The 18,188-nt window shown below is 40.6% G+C and overlaps 1 long non-coding RNA gene across 1 annotated transcript in view; it reads left to right on the top strand.

Annotated features, from left to right (window-relative positions):
* LOC145713681 (uncharacterized) overlaps positions 1–6,472 on the top strand; it is a 68,896-nt gene extending 62,424 nt beyond the window's left edge. Inside the window, exon 4 of the long non-coding RNA XR_014136677.1 lies at positions 6,431–6,472. This is a non-coding gene — a long non-coding RNA (uncharacterized LOC145713681). The remainder of the gene's footprint in view (positions 1–6,430) is intronic.
* The last annotated feature ends 11,716 nt before the right edge of the window (positions 6,473–18,188 follow it).

The raw sequence follows: 18,188 nt of genomic DNA, 5'->3' as shown, positions 1-18,188 counted from the left end.
AAGCTTAGTGTAGTGGAAACTGTGTATACTGGTAGGGCTTGACAGTTGATGGACCTTACCATAGGTTGATTAAGAGGGGGCTTGGATGTTTCATTGGAGACCCCCACATGGTAGTATCTGTGAGTGCTTTCTCAGGGATTATTATCTTATCTGGGAAGTAAGTGAGTGGTTGCTGATATTCTCAGAGCCAAGTAGGAGAAGGGATTGGGAGCATATCACTATTTGGAATATAATAACTCTGAATTAATTCCTCTGGTTTTAGTACAGTACCCCTGCCTGCCCTCACTTATGGCTATGTTTTAGCCTTCTGCCAGTAAACCTTCAGAAGCACCTGGTCCTGCCAATTTCTGAGCATCCCAGGAATTCTGCGACTCAGATTCGTTTTTTCTTGCCACTGCTACCTAACCCTGAATCCTTGTGGATACTTAAGTTTTAGCTTTATGCTAAGTCAGTTACCACCTAGCCACCTGCTTTTCAGCTTTCAAAATTTTATGGCCACTTCTCATTTGCTGTCTTGTGCTCTCTCATTCTTTCTGACCTCATAGCCTTTCTAAAAAATCATTTTCCCTGCCATGTTTAATCTGAAATCTTTCAATCCTCTTGTTGTTTTGTATCTAAACTGAATGAGTGGTCAGAAGAAACTATAGCTTAAGGTTGTTCAGCTTCCCAGGATCACTCCCCCCTAAGTAGTCTCTTGCTGAAGATCTTAGGAAGCCTCATTTGCCTTTATAAACTTTCTTGCTTCTTTGCTGTGTTGACTCTTTCTCAGACATCTGGCCCATTACACCCTTGAAATTACATATTCCTCCATTACACTCAAGTCCAGTTCCTTTATTCCTCAGAAGATTACAGGCTTGCACATGATCAGTGTTGAAATGAATTAATTTCTACTCTATTTATAGAAATGTGGTGACATGTCTCCCAAGGTATAAATAGAACAATGGGTGTTGACAAGATTTTTTGTAACCATGGATACGCTGCAATTATTCCTGAGCCATACTCATTGTGTATCCATATCTGAATTTTAACAAACAGGGCTCTTGCCGCTAACACGAATTTTCCAGGGTAAACGTATCGCCCATTATTATCCTCTTCTCGTGAGTCAGGCTTTGTCTTTCAAGTTTAAATTCAGCCATATACATTTGAGAGGCCTGACTTAATCACTCTTCTTGGGTAATAGTTGAAAATTCATGATGAGAATAATAATGGCAATAATGATGATGACGATATAAGAAAAACCAAATATTCTGACAGTGTTATTTGGTTCTAAAAATAACTCTATGATGTAAGCAGGTATTATTGTTAATCCCCACTTTATAGATGAGAAGACTTGAGCCTCAGAGATCTCCATTTATTGCCCAAGACCACAACGCTAATAAATGACTGAGATTCATAATTAGGCTGTCATCAAACATTTGCTGGATACCCATTATGTCTCAGGCACTAAGGATACTGAGATGAACTACATACAGTCTCTGCCCTCTGGTTGCTTACAGATTGATAAATTAATGCATAAATGAATAAGTAAACAAATACTTGGGAATATGTACTGGACATAGGAATGGGGGTGGGGATGAGGGAGATAAAAAAATTTACCAAATTGCACGCTGATTTCAATGTGCCATGTGAAAGGACCAGAGAGAGAAAGGTTTGAGATTGTATTGGTTAGGTCATAATAATAAAACAGTAGTTTTGAAAGCAACTGATACCAGATCCACCAGCTGTCGGTGGTCCTTGTAGGTCACTTACTTGGATGAAACATTTGGGAGAGTATCTGGAGAAAGCATTGATCAACTGGGTTTTACACACTTCAGGATTGTTTTCAAAGTACGTATGTGCATTCCATGATGGCTGTCCCTACAGTAACACTATGTAACCACTTCAGTGAATATTCCACTTTATGTACTTAAATTGATTGACCACTCAGTAATTCACTTAATTTCACACTCTATTTCCTCATTTGTAATAAAGTACACCATAGACATTTCAAGTATACTTAGAAAGAAATTTTCAGAGCTTCTGAATGTATAATAAACCAGATATTTTTATTTAATATTTTCTTTCCTTTGGGGTTCTGGCATCCCCTGAGTTAGCCCTACTCCACTTATAATGATCCATAGCTAAAGCCTACCATATCACTCAATTTCAAATAACCAAAATTTTCCTCTGTAAAATATTCTATAATGTTCTTCTGATGCCAAAAGACAGATTTAAATTATTCATTTCTTTAAAAAATACATGTTAAAGTCCCTGGTTTTTGAATCCAGTTCTCTCCACTCTTTTTACTATTCCTACCTTTCTATAGAGTATAAGCATAATATTTAATATGTTAAATTAATGTTGTGACTAAAAAATAAAGTCTCCAAAATGCTTAGATTCACTTTTAAAAAATCAGTGTAAAACTACAGGCTTGGGAAGACATTCCCCCAAACTCTTCCAGATGTGGAATTACGTTGGATTTGACTTTCATATGGCTTTATGGTTTCCCTGGAGTGAGGTGCTAAGGGAGCTGTGGCAACAGTGCAAGGGATGATGGGAAAGTTCTGTCATTTCAAGGAGTAGAAGGGAGCAGTATTCACCAGGGACGCCTTCCATGAAGCAAGGGGCTGTTTGACCAATAGTTCCAAGTACTGATGAGAAAAGGAGGTATGCAAATTAGATCTGGTACCAGAAACTCTTGAAAACCAACCTCTAGGTTGGGATGGACCTATGTGCATATCTGAATAAGGCCTGGCTTTTTGTTCTGACCCCTCTGAGAGTTTGTATCTAGTTCCATCTCTCATCTGCCCCAAGGAAGCATCGCTCAGGTGAGTGCTCCTACAGTTTTTTGTGGGGACATAACATTGGCCTTCCTGATAATTGTACCCATAAAGCATTTGACTTCTCCATCAACAAATAAAAGATAATCCTCCTGATCTTGATTATCCTGTGTTCCGCATTAAAAATTTTTTTCAGAAGACTCACCAGCTAATGTGAAATTAATAAGAATTTTGTTACAATAAAAAATGGTAAAAATGGACAAAAGCATTCAGAATAGCTTCTTTATTCTCACTGGTATTTTCATGGCAGAAGATACACATTTTTTGTCCTCCAAGGAAAATGTGTAGCAATTTTACCCCAGAAGCCTACATTCTAATTGTATTAGACAGACTATATCTCTAGCATTGTCATTCCATTAGAGAATTTGCAATAAATCTTAATGATACATGCAAATACACCAACCTAATGGTCCATTATAAAAGAAATGACTGACTGTTACCATTTGTTTCCAGCAATTTATGTGATTTCTCACCTCCTGCTGGTAAAAAGTTCCAGAAGGCAGGGAACTTAATTTTTTTTTTTTAAGGTCAAAACAGATCAGAGTGAAAAGGGAAGACTAAGAAAAAATATTGCTCTTTTCTTCTGCCTGCATTAAAAGTTTTATAGACTTTCATAACCTGGCATAATTCTGAGCTTTTTGACTTGAAAACTACCTAAAAATAGTTATGTATAGATATTTTTTTGTTTACTTTGCTTTGGCATTCTTTTTGATGCCCTCCTCCATGGAGTTATCTATACAGAGTGTAGAAAAACAGGGGAGTAGGTAAAAATCAGGTCAGAGAGGAAAAAAAAAACTTTGAAAGGGTTTCCTTCTTCTAAAAAATCAATGGAATCATCTCCCCTTTCTGCCTCTAGGCTACTAAGTCATCTTCCAACTAAGAGATCTGAACTCCTTCTTGCTAGATATGACTTGATATGCATATACAATACTGGAGTTGGGTGAGAGTCATTTACGATAGCAAATTATAAATTCCTGGACAGGGTCCATGTCTTAATCAGATGTGCAGTCCCAAGACCTAGCACAGTGTAGAACCTCAGTTGAACTCAGTTTCTCAAATTGAATCCAACAAGCCAAACCAATAGACCAACCCCTTTTCACTATCTTTTTCCCTTAATAGCCTGTGATGACATATGGCAGGCAAGATGACTCTCCTGGCAGGAAGTAACAGATACCTACTCAATGAACTATACACTAGGGATGGGGATCGGGGAACACATAAAAAAGCCAGCAAATTTCATGCTGGTTCCGGTGTACCACATGGGAAGATCACAGATGGAAAGTTTTGGGATCATATTGGTTAGGTCATAGTAGTAAAGGTAAGCCCTTGACATGAGCTACACCAGCTCTTTATAGTCCTTCCCTTTCATCTACTTGGATGTAACTTTTGGGGGAAATATCCACAGAAAACATTGATCTGCAAAACAAAGGCTGCACCATCTCTGCTTCTCTCTCCTCTATTTGCAAAGTACTTCTCTTGGCATAAACTTGGCAGAAGATATCTGCCCCATTGTTTCTGAACTTATATATCCTTTGTTTAAATGACTAGTGGAGACTGACTTGTGCTTTTGATCACAGATCCAAAGTCTCAAAAGAGAGAAACAGGTCTGCTTAGCTTGGGTAAGTTTTCATCCCTGACGCAATATTCAAGGGCCAAGGGGTAGGTTAGGTAGTTATAAATATGACTCAGGGACCACTCTTGTCTGGGAGAGCAGTTCTCAGAGAGGGGAGTTGGTGGGTTAGGCAGATAACCTAGAAGGCCTGTAATACAATGAAAAAAATAATAATAATTTACTTTTGCCCAGAGAGGAAAGAAAGTACAAAATGAATAGGTTATATAGACAATCAATAAACAATATGTGCAAATTTATGGAAGGCAATTGAATTGGATCGATAGCTCTCATAAATATAATGCATTCATCTGGTAGCACAGGAAAAAAAATCTCATCAGTCTTTTTTAATTAAAACTTTCTTTTCAGAACCAAGCCTGAGAAATGGCTGTAACAAAGAATACCTGCTTCTAGAGGAAGGATTTATCCCCTTCTTCTATTAAAACAGTTGGGGCAAGGTGTTGCCAAAGAGCTGTATGCTGAAATTGTCTGCACGCAGTGGGACTTCCCAGAAAAAGTGTGGTTTTGTTGTTGTTGTTTAGCTCCCCCCCCCTTTTTTTTTTAAGAAAAGGGTACATAGCTAGCATACATGCTTTATACTTTTCACTCCTTTCCCTTCATCCCGACTGGAATGCAGGCATGATGACTGGATTCCCAGCGTCCATTGTGGAACAATGAGGTGACCTTGAGGGGATGATAGTCACACTCTAAGAATGAAGGAATAGAGGGGCGCCTGGGTGGCTCAGTTGGTTAAGCGTCTGACTCTTGATTTTGGCTCAGGTCATGATCTCGCGGTTAGTGGGATCAAGCCCCACTTTGGGCTCTGCGCTGACAGTGCAGAGCCTGTTTGGGATTTTCTCTCTCCCTCTCTCTCTGCCCCTCCCCTGCTTGTATGTACTCTCTCTCTCTCTCTCTAAATAAATAAACTTAAAAAAAAAAAAGAATGAAGGACTAGAAATATAGTAGGTGACTGGGTCTAGGATGATGCCATGGAGCTCTACTGCTTAGCTACAGACTTCTTTTACATGGTGGGGATGGTGTGGATTAATGTCTGTCTTAGTTGAACCATTTGTGTCTCAGGTCTCCATAACTAGCAGCCAAATGTAGATCCTAACGTGGTTAAGGAGCCTCTGTTCAAGGGGGGAGCACTATGTGATCAACTGATGAAAACCGATAAAAAACAAAATTGATAACAAGACCCATCACTGAGACTAGTTTGCTCTGGTCCTGACCCTTTATGTTTTCATAGTGGCTAAAATCTATTAAAACAAAATGGTATACAGATAAGACGGATAAACTCGTGTCACCTTTAAAAAAAAACAACCACTCTAGGTTTGGTTGTGTGCTGTGCTCTGAAGCTTGAGATATGAAGAATGAAGGATGAAATAATGTTGTCCCTCTTTTGCTACCTCTAATTTGGTTGAAAATACGAAAAAGTGGAGAGAGACTCTGCCCCACACAGTGTTCAGGAAACCAGGCAGACCTACCTCTGTCTGCTACCTTCAACATGTGGGAGGAAGGAGGGTAGAGGATTACATGGGAGCATTTTTGAGGCCAGGCCTGGAAATGGGGTGTATAACTTCCTGCCTATATTCCATTGGTCAGGAATCTGTCACATGGGAGGCTGGGAAATGTAGTCTACAGGGGAGCCAAGGAAGAAATGGAAATGGGTTTGAGGAACAATTGGTCAGTTCCTACCCCAGTCACTTAGAAGAGGAAGTATAAGGAACAATGGGGCCTTGGTTTCCTCAGAAAGGGGAGTTTCTTTTTACAGGGACATTTCCGTATAGTGCTTTCTCTTTATCAGTACTCTGGCTGCATCACTTCATTAGAAAGTATAAATTTTTAAGGGATATAGAATATAATAAAATATTTTATGGTAGTTAAACTGTCTTAACACCACTTAATTTACTTGGAGATTTGTTATGCAATCAAGTATTCCCAGACTGCTTTGAACAGATTGCAAAGCTGCCTGATCAAAATTCTCATTTCTTATTTATAGGCAGATTATCGTTCAGATCCAGATGTTGAATGGGGGAGCAGGTAAGAAATTTTATCTTGCGCTTCATAGGCATGTCAAGTGAAAAGATGAATTGTATTTTCTTTTTAAATGCACAAATAGATGGCTATGAATTGGACCCTGAATGAAAATATATTTAGGATCTAATCAAATTTCTATGAATTTGAATACACTAAGGCTATTTATACATTAAAAATAAAACTAGTTCAATATCACAATGTTCCATATGAACCATCACTCAAAGATGGAAATTTTATTTTTAACAGTGCATTAAACCAAATCAACCTTTACTTTGAATACTGCCAATTTTGGGGTGGGGTGGGGAAAGGAACATGTGTAAAATGCTCTCAGTAACATTTCATTTAACATTTGCCTAGACTGTCAGCATATCTTTTTCTAACTTGTGTTAGCTATTTGGCAATTCCAGCTGCTTGATAACAGTTGCAGGATACGAATTTCTCCAGATTGCTGACTACCACACGAGACCACACAAAGTCAGAATTAGATTAAAAATAACATTCGTGAAAGGATAGCAGAGTAACCAAAAGCATCACTTTTTAGTTTGGTTTCATGATACCAGCAGTTAAAGAAATTCTCTTGCCAGTAACACTTTATGAATGCAGTGCTTTAAATTCAGAAAAGATCTTAAAGGTCAACTAGTCCAACCTTTTCATTTCACACTTGAGAGAACTGAATCTCAAAAAAGCTGAAGGTTATGCAGCTAATTAGTTACATGGCCGGGTTTAGAAGCCAAGTTTGTCCATCCATCCATCCACCTATTCATCCAACTAATATTTATTGAGTTCCCACTGTCCAGACACATGCTTGATGCTGAGGATACAATGGTGAACAAAATCAGACATGGTTTCTGTTCTCGTGAAAGAAACAAACACTATTCAAATGGTTATAATAATATATTGCCACAAAAGACAACTACACTGTGTATTGAGAGCATATAACAGGGGCTGACCTTTTCTGGTAGGTGAGGATGGCAAGGAAGTCTGACTTTAGGTCCTGAAATTTAAGCTGGGAGCTGAAGTCTGAGTGTGCCTTAACCAGGCAAAGAGGAGGAAGAATACACCATGGAGATCCATGTGCTCTGATAGAAGTAAGGTAGCATATTTGACGAGCTTGAAGTAGACCAATGGAAGTAGATTGCAGAGACCAAGTGAGAACCTGGTTCAGGGTGGGGCTGAAAGATAGGCAGAGGCTAGCGGAAGAGAACATCTGTCATCCTAGTGAGTTGGTGAAGATACGAGGTTCAGACTTGAGCTGCCCTTTTGCTACAATGGGGGGCAGGCCAAGGCCTCAGCATACAAGGCCTGAGGATGGTGCCAATGCCACAGAAGGCTGAGAAGAGACTAGTGAGAAACCAGGCCCTTGGTGGCACTTCATGAGCCATGGGGTCAAGTCTCACCTGAATTAAGCAATAATGTGCAACTACTTAGTTGTAGTTTTTATGATTTGAGTGAGTTTAAATTGGATTTTTTGTCACGTGTAACCAAAAATGTCTCCCTCACATAGGGAGTCAACCAAATTAAAATGGCAGTCATTGTACTTGATGTGATGTTTGTCTTTTTTTTAGTAATTAGTGGATGTTTGCTGAATTGCGTGCCCATTTCCATCACTCTGTGGATGCATGGAATGCTTTCTATGTCTCTTTAAATCCTACTCATCCTCGAAGCCCAGGTTAACCTCCCTACCTTTCAGGAGACTGAACACGTACCTTCATCCCCTTTTTGACTGCTTCTGCTCTTCCTGTTGGTCCATTAATACTGTGACTGAGTCTACATGATCTTGTATTTTACTTATTTCTTTTTTTTTAAGAACTACCCCCTGCCTCTAACCTTTTTTTTTTTTTTTTAAAGAATGCTCTTGTGTTTTAATGTCAGGGCTTCACCTGTATCTTTTTTCCTTTGTGTCTTTTCAAGTATTACCTCTCACACATAACAATCACCTGTGGACTTGTTAAAAAGGCAGATTCTCTCATATATCATAGGTGCACACATGGAGAAACACTGTACATTAGGTATTATATATTATAGGCACTCAGTGCATAACTCATGAGTTGAACTGAATTAGAAGTCCAGGAGGGATTTGCTTTTGGGATTATCAGAAACCTTTCTCCTATAAGGCTTTAAAACTGGGAACCTCCTTCAACTTCTCCCTGGTGATCTCATAACCAAGCTGGGTACCAAGGTTGAGATATTGCATGATTAAGAGGCAGCCAAAATTTTTGATGACTTTAGCTAAAAGTGGTGAGAGAAACCGTATCTCACCCCTCAGATTCTGCATTAATGAGAATCAGTGTCAGGATTTCTTGACAAATAATGGGTATTTCACCAGCTCCTCAATGACTTTTCTTTTCTTCCCAAGTGCCTTTACTTCCTTCACCTTTGAGCACTGGTCTCTTCCCACTGATTTTTGGTTTGTGTTCCAATAAGAAGCACCCTGGTGTAACAAGAAGCAGTGATGCTTCTACCTGGACCACAACTTTGTCTCAGCAACAGCTTGTTCATTTCTTCCTTTCTCCCTCTGGCCTGAGCTGAGCCCTGCCTTACCCACCTTTACCTCTCATACACATATACAGCTCTTAGCGGTGTTTGCTGCAGAGGAAGATGGTCTTCCAACTTCTCCTACTGTAATCTTCTTTCTTGGACACACACACACACACACGCACCTTTTTCAATTTCATATATGAAAATATAAAATTTTACGTTTGTTTAACAAAACAATGGAGAAGTTTAAAAAACTATAAGAATTTTTTTTTTTTTTAGTTTATTTTTTTTGAGAGAGAGGGAGAGAGAGCAAGCAGGGGCAGGGCAAAGAGAGAGGGAATCCCAAGACGACTCTGCACTGTCAGCAAAGAGCCTGATGCGGGGCTCAAATTCACGAACCGTGAGGTCATGACCTGAGCTGAAATCAAGAGTCCGACGCTTAACTGATTGAGTCACCCAGTCGCCCCCAAAAGTATAGGAATTCTTATAAGCCCTAGTAATAAGGGTCTGTTTTAATTGCCCCCACTGGTGATGGAGGAATTTCCACCCTACAGTTCTAGGGATGGCTGAACACACAGCACCCCCCACTGGATAGATGAGATGGATGACAGTTTATTGGTCTTATGTACTCACAGTCTGGGGGGAGGAGAATACCACATGCCATACATAAGGCTACATGGGGATTGCATTCAGGAACGGAGTGAACACCCAGGGGCTGTGAGAGGCAAGCTTGATGGTATCAAGAGGGTGAGGTGACCCCTGGATCCTGTGGGAGGATGTGATCGGCTTGTCTGGATAGTTCTGAAGGCTGGCAGGGAACTGCAACCCACTACTCAGGGATAAGCAGGAGCCGTGCTCAGTCCCTCTTCAGGAGAATCGTTTGGCTAGAGGACATTACCCTCCACAGCAGAGTGGGGAGAGGAACTTGTATGTCAGCCATGGAGGCCTTCCTGATTTTACCAGATGTCAAGGCAACACGTAATATTAATTTTAGGCCTTATACCACAGGGTCTCTATTCTTCAAAAAAAAAAAAAAAATCTAAGCGGAGCTAGTCTAGTTGTTTCTGCCTCCTGTTTTATCTTCTCAGTGTTACTTTGTGAGTAAACTCACTCAAATAATTTTTCTGTTCGGAATTTATATCGCCACTTTGCTATGTATGCCTTTGGGTCAGATTAGAGTGTGTCAGAGGTCCTTTTATTTCTGCTTGCCCTAAATTTGAGTGATTAAGTAATAACAGTGAAAATGATCGACTCTTTATACACTTAACTTTGAAGCTCTTCACCTCCTCTCTGAGCTTGGGTTCCTTAGAAGCAGAGCCTGAGGCAGGAAGTCAGGTGGATGGGACGCGTTGCAGGAGCATTCTTCAGGAATAACCTGTGAGGAGGGAGGAAAACAAGAAAGGAAAGGAAAGCTCAGCAAGGAAGTGGTCTCATTTTCTTAAAGAGAGGCTCTGAAATGCAAGGCATACGTTGGAGTTATCCCTGCCTTGAGGGGAAGGGGGTCTCTTTTACACCCCATAGCAGCTTGTCATTGGCCGTGGGTCGTGGGGTGGGGTGACTTCAAGGAAGAGATGGCTGCTATCCATCCAGGGAAGTTCTGCAGAGAAGATGGGCAGCTGGGGGGAGGTGCTCTGCCCTCCATTGATCTCCTCTACAACCCGAAGAGGCAGATATATGATTACTCTATTTTTTAGGTGAGGAAATTGAGGCTTAGAAGAAGCATGGCTAAAGTCAAGTCCATATTCCAACCCGGAGAGCCGGGTGCTCATTTTTAGAGCATTACAGGGGAAACATGCTTGACAATTCTAAAGTGTCTTCTAGCTCTTCATTTTAGCCTTTTAATTTGATTCAATTCATAAAAGATGCACTGATCACCAATATTGTGTAGAGTTGTCTTACAGGAGTGTTTTGCTGAAGGGCCTGTGTTACATTGCATCCCTCTCCACTGGAGGCTTTGATGTTGAAAGACCCTTGGGCCCATTTTGCCCAAAACTTCAAATTATATAATTAACTACCCATACCTTGTTGGATTCAGTCTCAAACTGTCTAATCTGTCTAATGAGTTTGTTCTTCTTAATTCATCCATGTGAATTATCTGCTCATAAGATATGTCTTTTAATGAGGCAATGAAACAATGACTCTTCATTTAAGTCAGTAATTAAGGAATATCATAGAGAGGAACATTATCTCAGCTGCCAGCATTGTACCTTTTTATCCTCAAGCAAATAGCTTGAAAGAGAGAGGCAGATGACTAAAGATCTTTCTGGATAAGACCGGACAGGTAGCCTGCCGTGTTTCTGGTACAAAAGAGAAATGGCATGAGCCATGGGTTCTCTGTGAAAGAGGCAGATCCATCTTCTTAAGACTTTACCCCTGGGGTGCCTGGGTGGCTCAGTCGGTTAAGTGTCCGACTTTGGCCCAGGTCATGATCTCACGGTTCATGAGTTCGGGCCCGTGTCGGGCTCTGTGCTGACAGCTCAGAGCCTCGAGCCTGCTTCGGGTTCTGTCTGTCTGTCTGTCTGTCTCTCTCTGCCCCTCCACCACTCACGTGCTCTCTCTCTCTCTCTCTCTCAAAAATAAACATTAAAAAAAAAAAGACTTTACCCCTTTTAAAAAAATGGGATGGGTTTCCATCAGCAGTGATCTCTGGGGAAGAGGAAGATTGCTAGGTAGGTCAAGTTTGAGTCACAAATTTTCTAAATTTTTTATTCTTAAAATAGATAATACATCACATGGTTTAAAATTCAAAAGGGTATTACAGTAAAAAAAAGTCTTTATCCCTGATCCTGCAGGTATCTAGTTCCATTTCTCAAAGGCAACCAGTGTTGTCAGTTTCTTGGTTATCTTTGCAGAGATGTTTTATGAATATTCAAACAGGTACATGTAAATATTTCCTGAGATCTTTGAAAATTCAGTGCTCAGGGTAGAAGTAGGAAAATCCACGTATTAATCACCTACGGCTGCCATAAAAAATTACCAGAAACTGAGTGGCTGAAGACAACGGAGACTTATTCTGTTGCAATCCTGGAGGCTAGAAGTCCAAAATCAAGGTGTCGGCAGGGCCATGCTTTCTCTCAAGGCTCCAGGGAAGAATCTTTCTCTGCCACTTCCTAGCTTCTGGTGGTTGCCAGCTCTTCTGGGCATTCCTTGCCTCGTAGACACCTTACTCCAATATCTGCCTCTGTCGTTTCCTGGTGTTCTCCCTAGGTGGCTCTGTGTCCAAATTTCCCTCTTATAAGATCACCAGTCACTGGATTAAGGCCCACTCTAATCCATTATGATCCCATTTTAACTTGATTACATCTGCAAAGAGTGTATTTCCAAATAAAGTCACATTCACGGGTACTGAGAATGAGGACTTGAACATTTCTTTTTAGGGACATAATTCTACCCACTTTAACCCATAATGTTATAATTTCTTTTTCTTTTAATTTTTAAAAAATGTTTATTTTTGAGAGAGAGAGACAGAGTGTGAGCAGGGGAGGGACAGAGAGAGAGAGGGAGACACAGAATCTGAAACAGGCTCTAGGCTCTGAGCTGTCAACACAGAGCACAACACGGGGCTTGAACTTACAAACTGTGAGATCATGACCTGAGCTGAAGGCCAACACTTAACCAACTAAGCCACCCAGGTACCCCTTCAATGTTATAATTTCAAAGCTTTAAGTAGCCTTTGTAGGAAAGTAGAGTTCTTTTTTTTTTTAAATATATGAAATTTATTGTCAAATTGGTTTCCATACAACACCCAGTGCTCACCCCAAAAGGTGCCCTCTTCAATACCCATCACCCACCCTCTCCTCCCTCCCACCCCCCATCAGCCATCAGTTTGTTCTCATTTTTTAAGAGTCTCTTATGCTTTGGCTCTCTCCCACTCTAACCTCTCTCTCTTTTTTTTTCCTTCCCCTCCCCCATGGGTTCCTGTTAAGTTTCTCAGGAAAGTAGAGTTCAATTCATTTTTAGGATGTGGAATGGAGTTGAGAGTTCTGTCGTTTTGAAGAAAATAAATACCTAAATGGATCTTTCTCTTTCATAGACATGAAGCAAAGATCCACAACAGTAGATGGAGATTTCTAAACCTCCAGTAGCATCAAGAAACCTAGCTGTTCTGGATGAAAATGAGTATTTATACTGGTGAGGGTTTTTTTTTCCCCCAATTTTTTTTTGATTCTTGCTCATAGTACGAAATACGTCATAACCCTGAACATCCAAACGTTTGAATATACATATACGAATAGATATAACTGAAACAAGGACTTGCTCCATGAAACAGTATGTACATTTATTATTTGAAATGAATTTTTATCTTTTCTAGTCTACCCTTTTTGATTAATTTTTTTCTCAGGACTACTAATGGGTTGCCACTTACAGTATGAATAATACTTCTCGGTGATTCATTCTTCCCTAAGAAAGGGTTTATAGATTTCACTGCCTGCATGTTATTACTTATTCTCATGGAGATGTTTGTGTATAGCAGGAATAAAGTGGAGGACTAATCTTCACCTCCCCACGGGGGAGTTAAAGGCTGTAAAAGGGAAATGACCCCTGCTAATCACCTTGGCTCAACACAGATCGGACTGTAGGTGCCATGCATGCATGTTACTCAGTTTTATGTAAGTCAGACTTGGTTGAATGTACTAATGTCAGGCTTTTGTGTTCCAATGTCTTCTTGGAGTCCTAAGACCAAGATTAGGGAATAGGGCTGTCAGTCATCTTGGAAAATCCTGGAATTGAAACAGGATTGAGTGATGTCTTTAAGGGAGAAAGAAATGTCTCTGGGACCTCGGACTCCACGGAGAGGAGCCAGCTCAAAGACATTTTTGTTGGTGGAATGGAAAGGAGGTGGAAAAATGATGAATAAGGTTAAGTCTTTTAAACACTGATGAGGCCAGGGAGATTGGCAGAGGTGCTCTTCAGGAACTAGTTGTGAGCTCGGTTTTGGTCATTGTAATAGATGCTGTTGGTACCCACCCAGATCTCTGTCTGTTTAAGGGCCTGTGCCCCATCCCTTAGCCGTTGTGAGTGTTGCCTGTTAACAGTTCATAGCTGCCTCTTTCTCTGGAGAATTGTCCTCAGCAGAATGGGACTCTCCTTGTCTGGGAAGTTATGTTACCCTATCCCCTGAGTAGCAATGGCTGATGACTGACTGACACAAAGGTACAACAGGCTGGCTCCTTTGCCCCAGGGGACAGCTGTTCTCCAGGGTTCTCTGTGGGACCAGGTTGAAGCTGAATTCCCACTCCTTCCTTCCTTTGCCCCATCCTGCTTCCTTCACCCCTCTTCTCTCTCCTCCCAAGAAATCACATGCCAGAGAATTCTTATCTTAGGTTCTGCTTCTAGGGAACCCAGCCTAAGATGGTTACTCTGTTTTGTACCTTCCTCAACTTGCAGTTTTATTATTACTTATTAGCATGTTCTGATTACTATAAGCTGCAGCCTTGCATTTCACTTTGGAGATTAAGGAAGGTGATCAGGACCATGCTTTGGGCAGAGCAGCACATGGGAGTGATGCAGGAACACAGGGCAAGTGGATCCTGGGAGAGGACAGTGACCAGCAGCAGGGTCATCAGTGGCCCCAAGGCTGGACAGGAGTGGCTTTGAACCAGGAAGGTACTAAGTCAGCAGGGGACAACCAGGACAAACTCAGAGAAAAAAGTAAGCCCTTCCCTTTTACTTCTGGAGGGAAGTCAAAGCCTGGTCTTCTAGTGACAAGTGAGATGGGACTTGAGTTGTAATTTAGGGACCCGGAGTAAATTGATCTCATCTTGTCTGCATAGGCTGTTGGCATATTAGTTTCCTGTGTCTGTTGTAACAAATTACCACAAATTTAGTAACTTAGAACAACACAAATTTGTTATGTTACACTTCTGGAGGTCAGAAGTCCCACATGGGTTTGCGGGACTGTGTTCCTTCTGGATGCTCTGGGGGCAAATCTGTTTCCTTTCCTTTTCCAGCTTCTAGAGGCTACCTGCATTCTTTGGCTCGTGGCTCCTTTTTTTTTTTTTTTTCCTTCAAAGCCAGCGGCATAGCATCTTCCAATTTCTCTCTGTTCCTCTGCTTCTGCCTCACATCTCTTTCTCCCTGACTCTGACTCCTCTTGTGTCCCTTTTATAAAGACCCTTGTGAATTGAAAGGGCACACCCACGTAATCCAGGATAATCTTCCCATCTCAAGATTCTGAATTTAGTAACATCTACAAAATCTCTTTCATTATGTAAAGTAACATATTCATAGGTACCCTGTATTAAGTCGTGGACATCTTTAGGGAGGGCCGTTATTCAGCCTACTGCACAGGGGAGGCCTGGACACAAAAGTTATATTTGCCTTTCAACCTTTGCTTCACGTTCAAGGCCAATAATCAATTTTGCTGAGTTAATAATGTCTGCACCTACTCCTCACCCTCTCAGTGCAAGAGCTAGTCTCTGTGAGGGCTTGGAGCTGGATCACAGTAGGTTCTGCCTCCGATACTGGGGCCATGGGATCTGTGTCACACAGGCCCAGAGTATACAGGGCTGTGTGGTGCTGGTGTGCCTAGACACGGACAGACTTTGTCCTGGGACAATTTGACAAGGGCAGAACCATGAGTGACATCTCCATATGGTCTGTCCACCACCAGCTATCCGACCGGCTCTTTTGGGAACTCACTAAAGCCCAAAAGGAAAGGATGAGATGACTCTTCTCTCGCCACTAAGGGTGTATACGTATGTTCAGCTGATAATTTATAGCCACTAAGGAAACAAGGGGACTTAAAGAAGAAATCGCCATGAGTCGCACCCCAGCCTCACTCTCAATCATTCTCTTTTCCTTAATTTGTCATGTGTTGTTCCTCTTTACACAAGATATCAAAATCAGGCTCAGGGCTCCAGACAGAGTCTGCAGTGCATGCAAACGAATTGCAGAAGTACCGTTGAGTAAAATGCTAAGATAGGGTGGCATGGGCTTTCTTTCTCCATTAAATAAAAATTTCTTTGTGGACAGTAACTCATGATTAATGTCAATCAAGGGAGGAATAGTATCAGAAGGTGCTGTCATTTGATATCAGTAATTTTTCTTTTGTGTTCTTCAAATTACTGTCAGAGGCCATTGGGAGTGAAGTTAGGCATGATTTTGCCCAGCAAAATGTATCTGACTGAAACATTTCCTGTTTTGTCTTTGCATTGCAGTCTCGATATGAAAGAAATAATTCAGTCCCTCAGCAAGGGGTGCATGATGTCTTCCACTCCTCATACTTTGAATTCATGCCTTTGAGTCTCCCCTTTCATTAATCTCCCTGGCTTTCTCTCCCTCTCCCTCTATGCTGTTCAGATTTTTTTTTTTTTTCATCCTCTATATTACTTATGTTCTTCATTGTAGCAATTCTTGCTTGAGCAGGATCCTGGTCATCATATGGATAGTTTGGTGAGAGCTAAAGTTAGAAAGCTATGCTAACTCTACGTTTTGTTTTTTTTTAAGATTTTATTTTTAAGTCATCTCCACACCCAACCTGGGGCTCAAACTCACAACTGCAAGATCAAGAGTCTCAAACTCTATGGACTGAGCCAGCCAGGCACCCCTAGGCTACGCTACTTTCAAGACACTTGCAGTATGTCGAAAAACAAAACAAAACAAAACAAAACAAAACAAAACAAAACAAAACCATCTGAACCTTTTGAGTTGCTTGCCATTGAATTTCAAAAACCCACCAGTGATTTTCTCAGAATATTGGCTTGGACCATGTGCTGTTTATGACAATTCATTATTCCTAATATAATGCAAAAGAGAGATATTGACTAAAGGTCAAAATCATGCACATTGCCTAGTCACTTTTCACAATCCAAGATGTGGAACCATGAACTTGATGAATTCTGGGTGTCACTGACATGCTTCAGGAAACCAAGTGGCTGCTTCATGGATATTTGTTCAGTCTTCAATCTTTCTTGCTAGCTGACTGTGACAGTTTTGTACAGGGCAAGAATATCCTTTCTTAATATGTTTCCTTCAATCCCCAAGAATATAAATGAGTTGATGATTAGAGCTCTGAAGCATACAGGATTCCATATCACTCTGTTTCTGAGATTTGAGCTATTGATTTTGCCAGCTCAGTGTTTCTCCAATGCCAGGAAGAAATCTAGCAAGAGCAGGAACCCTGTGATGTTCTTCACGTGGGTATGACTGTAGAGACGATAGAATAGAATCCAACATGCGACCAACCTGTCTTAAGTAATAATAATAAGAAGAAATAATAATATGTAATAATAATAAGAAGAAGAAGAAGAATTTCTTTTTTTTACTTTAGCAAGAAGTAATAAATAATGTGCTCTTAGGGGAAATAAGCAAAATTATTTCAGAACTTGACTAAGGTACGTTATTGGCATTTTGAAAAGCATCAGACAGAGGATTTCATGAGTGCATTTGAGTTGATTGAACTTTTGTGTGGGATGGCAATATGTATAAGACAAATAGAAAGTCCTTTCTCCATTGAGAGCTACTGGCCTAAGGGAAGCATTTTTATTGACAACCAAGTAAGAATGCAATTTTATTAGTTTCTTTAAAAAAATAGATAAGTATTTTATTCCATAACTGTAGAAATATTTTTAAACATTTTATTAGGAGATTTTCAAGTACACACATAATTAGTGAGAACAGTATAATAAATTCCCACATATCCATCATCTAGCATAAACAACAGGCATAGATTTTCCAGTCTTCCAACTTCTTTCAAAAGTAAGAAGTACTTGAGTCTTATCTTATAGAGGCCCTATTCAGTGTCTTATCTACTCTTTCAACTTCTTATGAACCTTAAGCCTTCTTAATTTCAATAGATTTTCTTACCTCTTCCTTCCCTGAGAAGATAGGCCATTCTACCATGTTTCTTTCTCTCCTCTTCAAAATGTCTTGTCTGTGTCAGAATTCTGCTCTATTTCTCCCATATTTTCCTTTTATTTCTTTTTTTTAATTTTTGAAGGAGAGAGAGAGAGAGACAGGGCATGAGTAGGGGAGAGGCAGAGAGAGAGGGAGACACAGAATCCCAAGCCAGCTCCAGGCTCTGAGCTGTCAGCACAGAGCCCGACACAGGGCTTGAACTCATGAGTTGTGAGATCATGACCTGAGCTGAAGTAGGATGCTTAACTGACCGAGCCACCCAGGCGCCCCCTTTTTATTTCTTCTTGTTGCAGAGAAATAGTGTTTCTTCTCAAGAAATTAAACCTCTACCTGAATATTTTGGTCATATCTATCTCATCCAGAATCTTGTCCTATTGATTTTC

This window comes from Panthera onca, chromosome X, assembly GCF_046562875.1.
Source record: "Panthera onca isolate mPanOnc1 chromosome X, mPanOnc1 haplotype 2, whole genome shotgun sequence".
NCBI lineage: Eukaryota > Metazoa > Chordata > Mammalia > Carnivora > Felidae > Panthera > Panthera onca.
The sequence above is the reverse complement of the archived record's forward strand: the minus strand, read 5'-3'. Positions and strand labels throughout refer to the sequence as shown.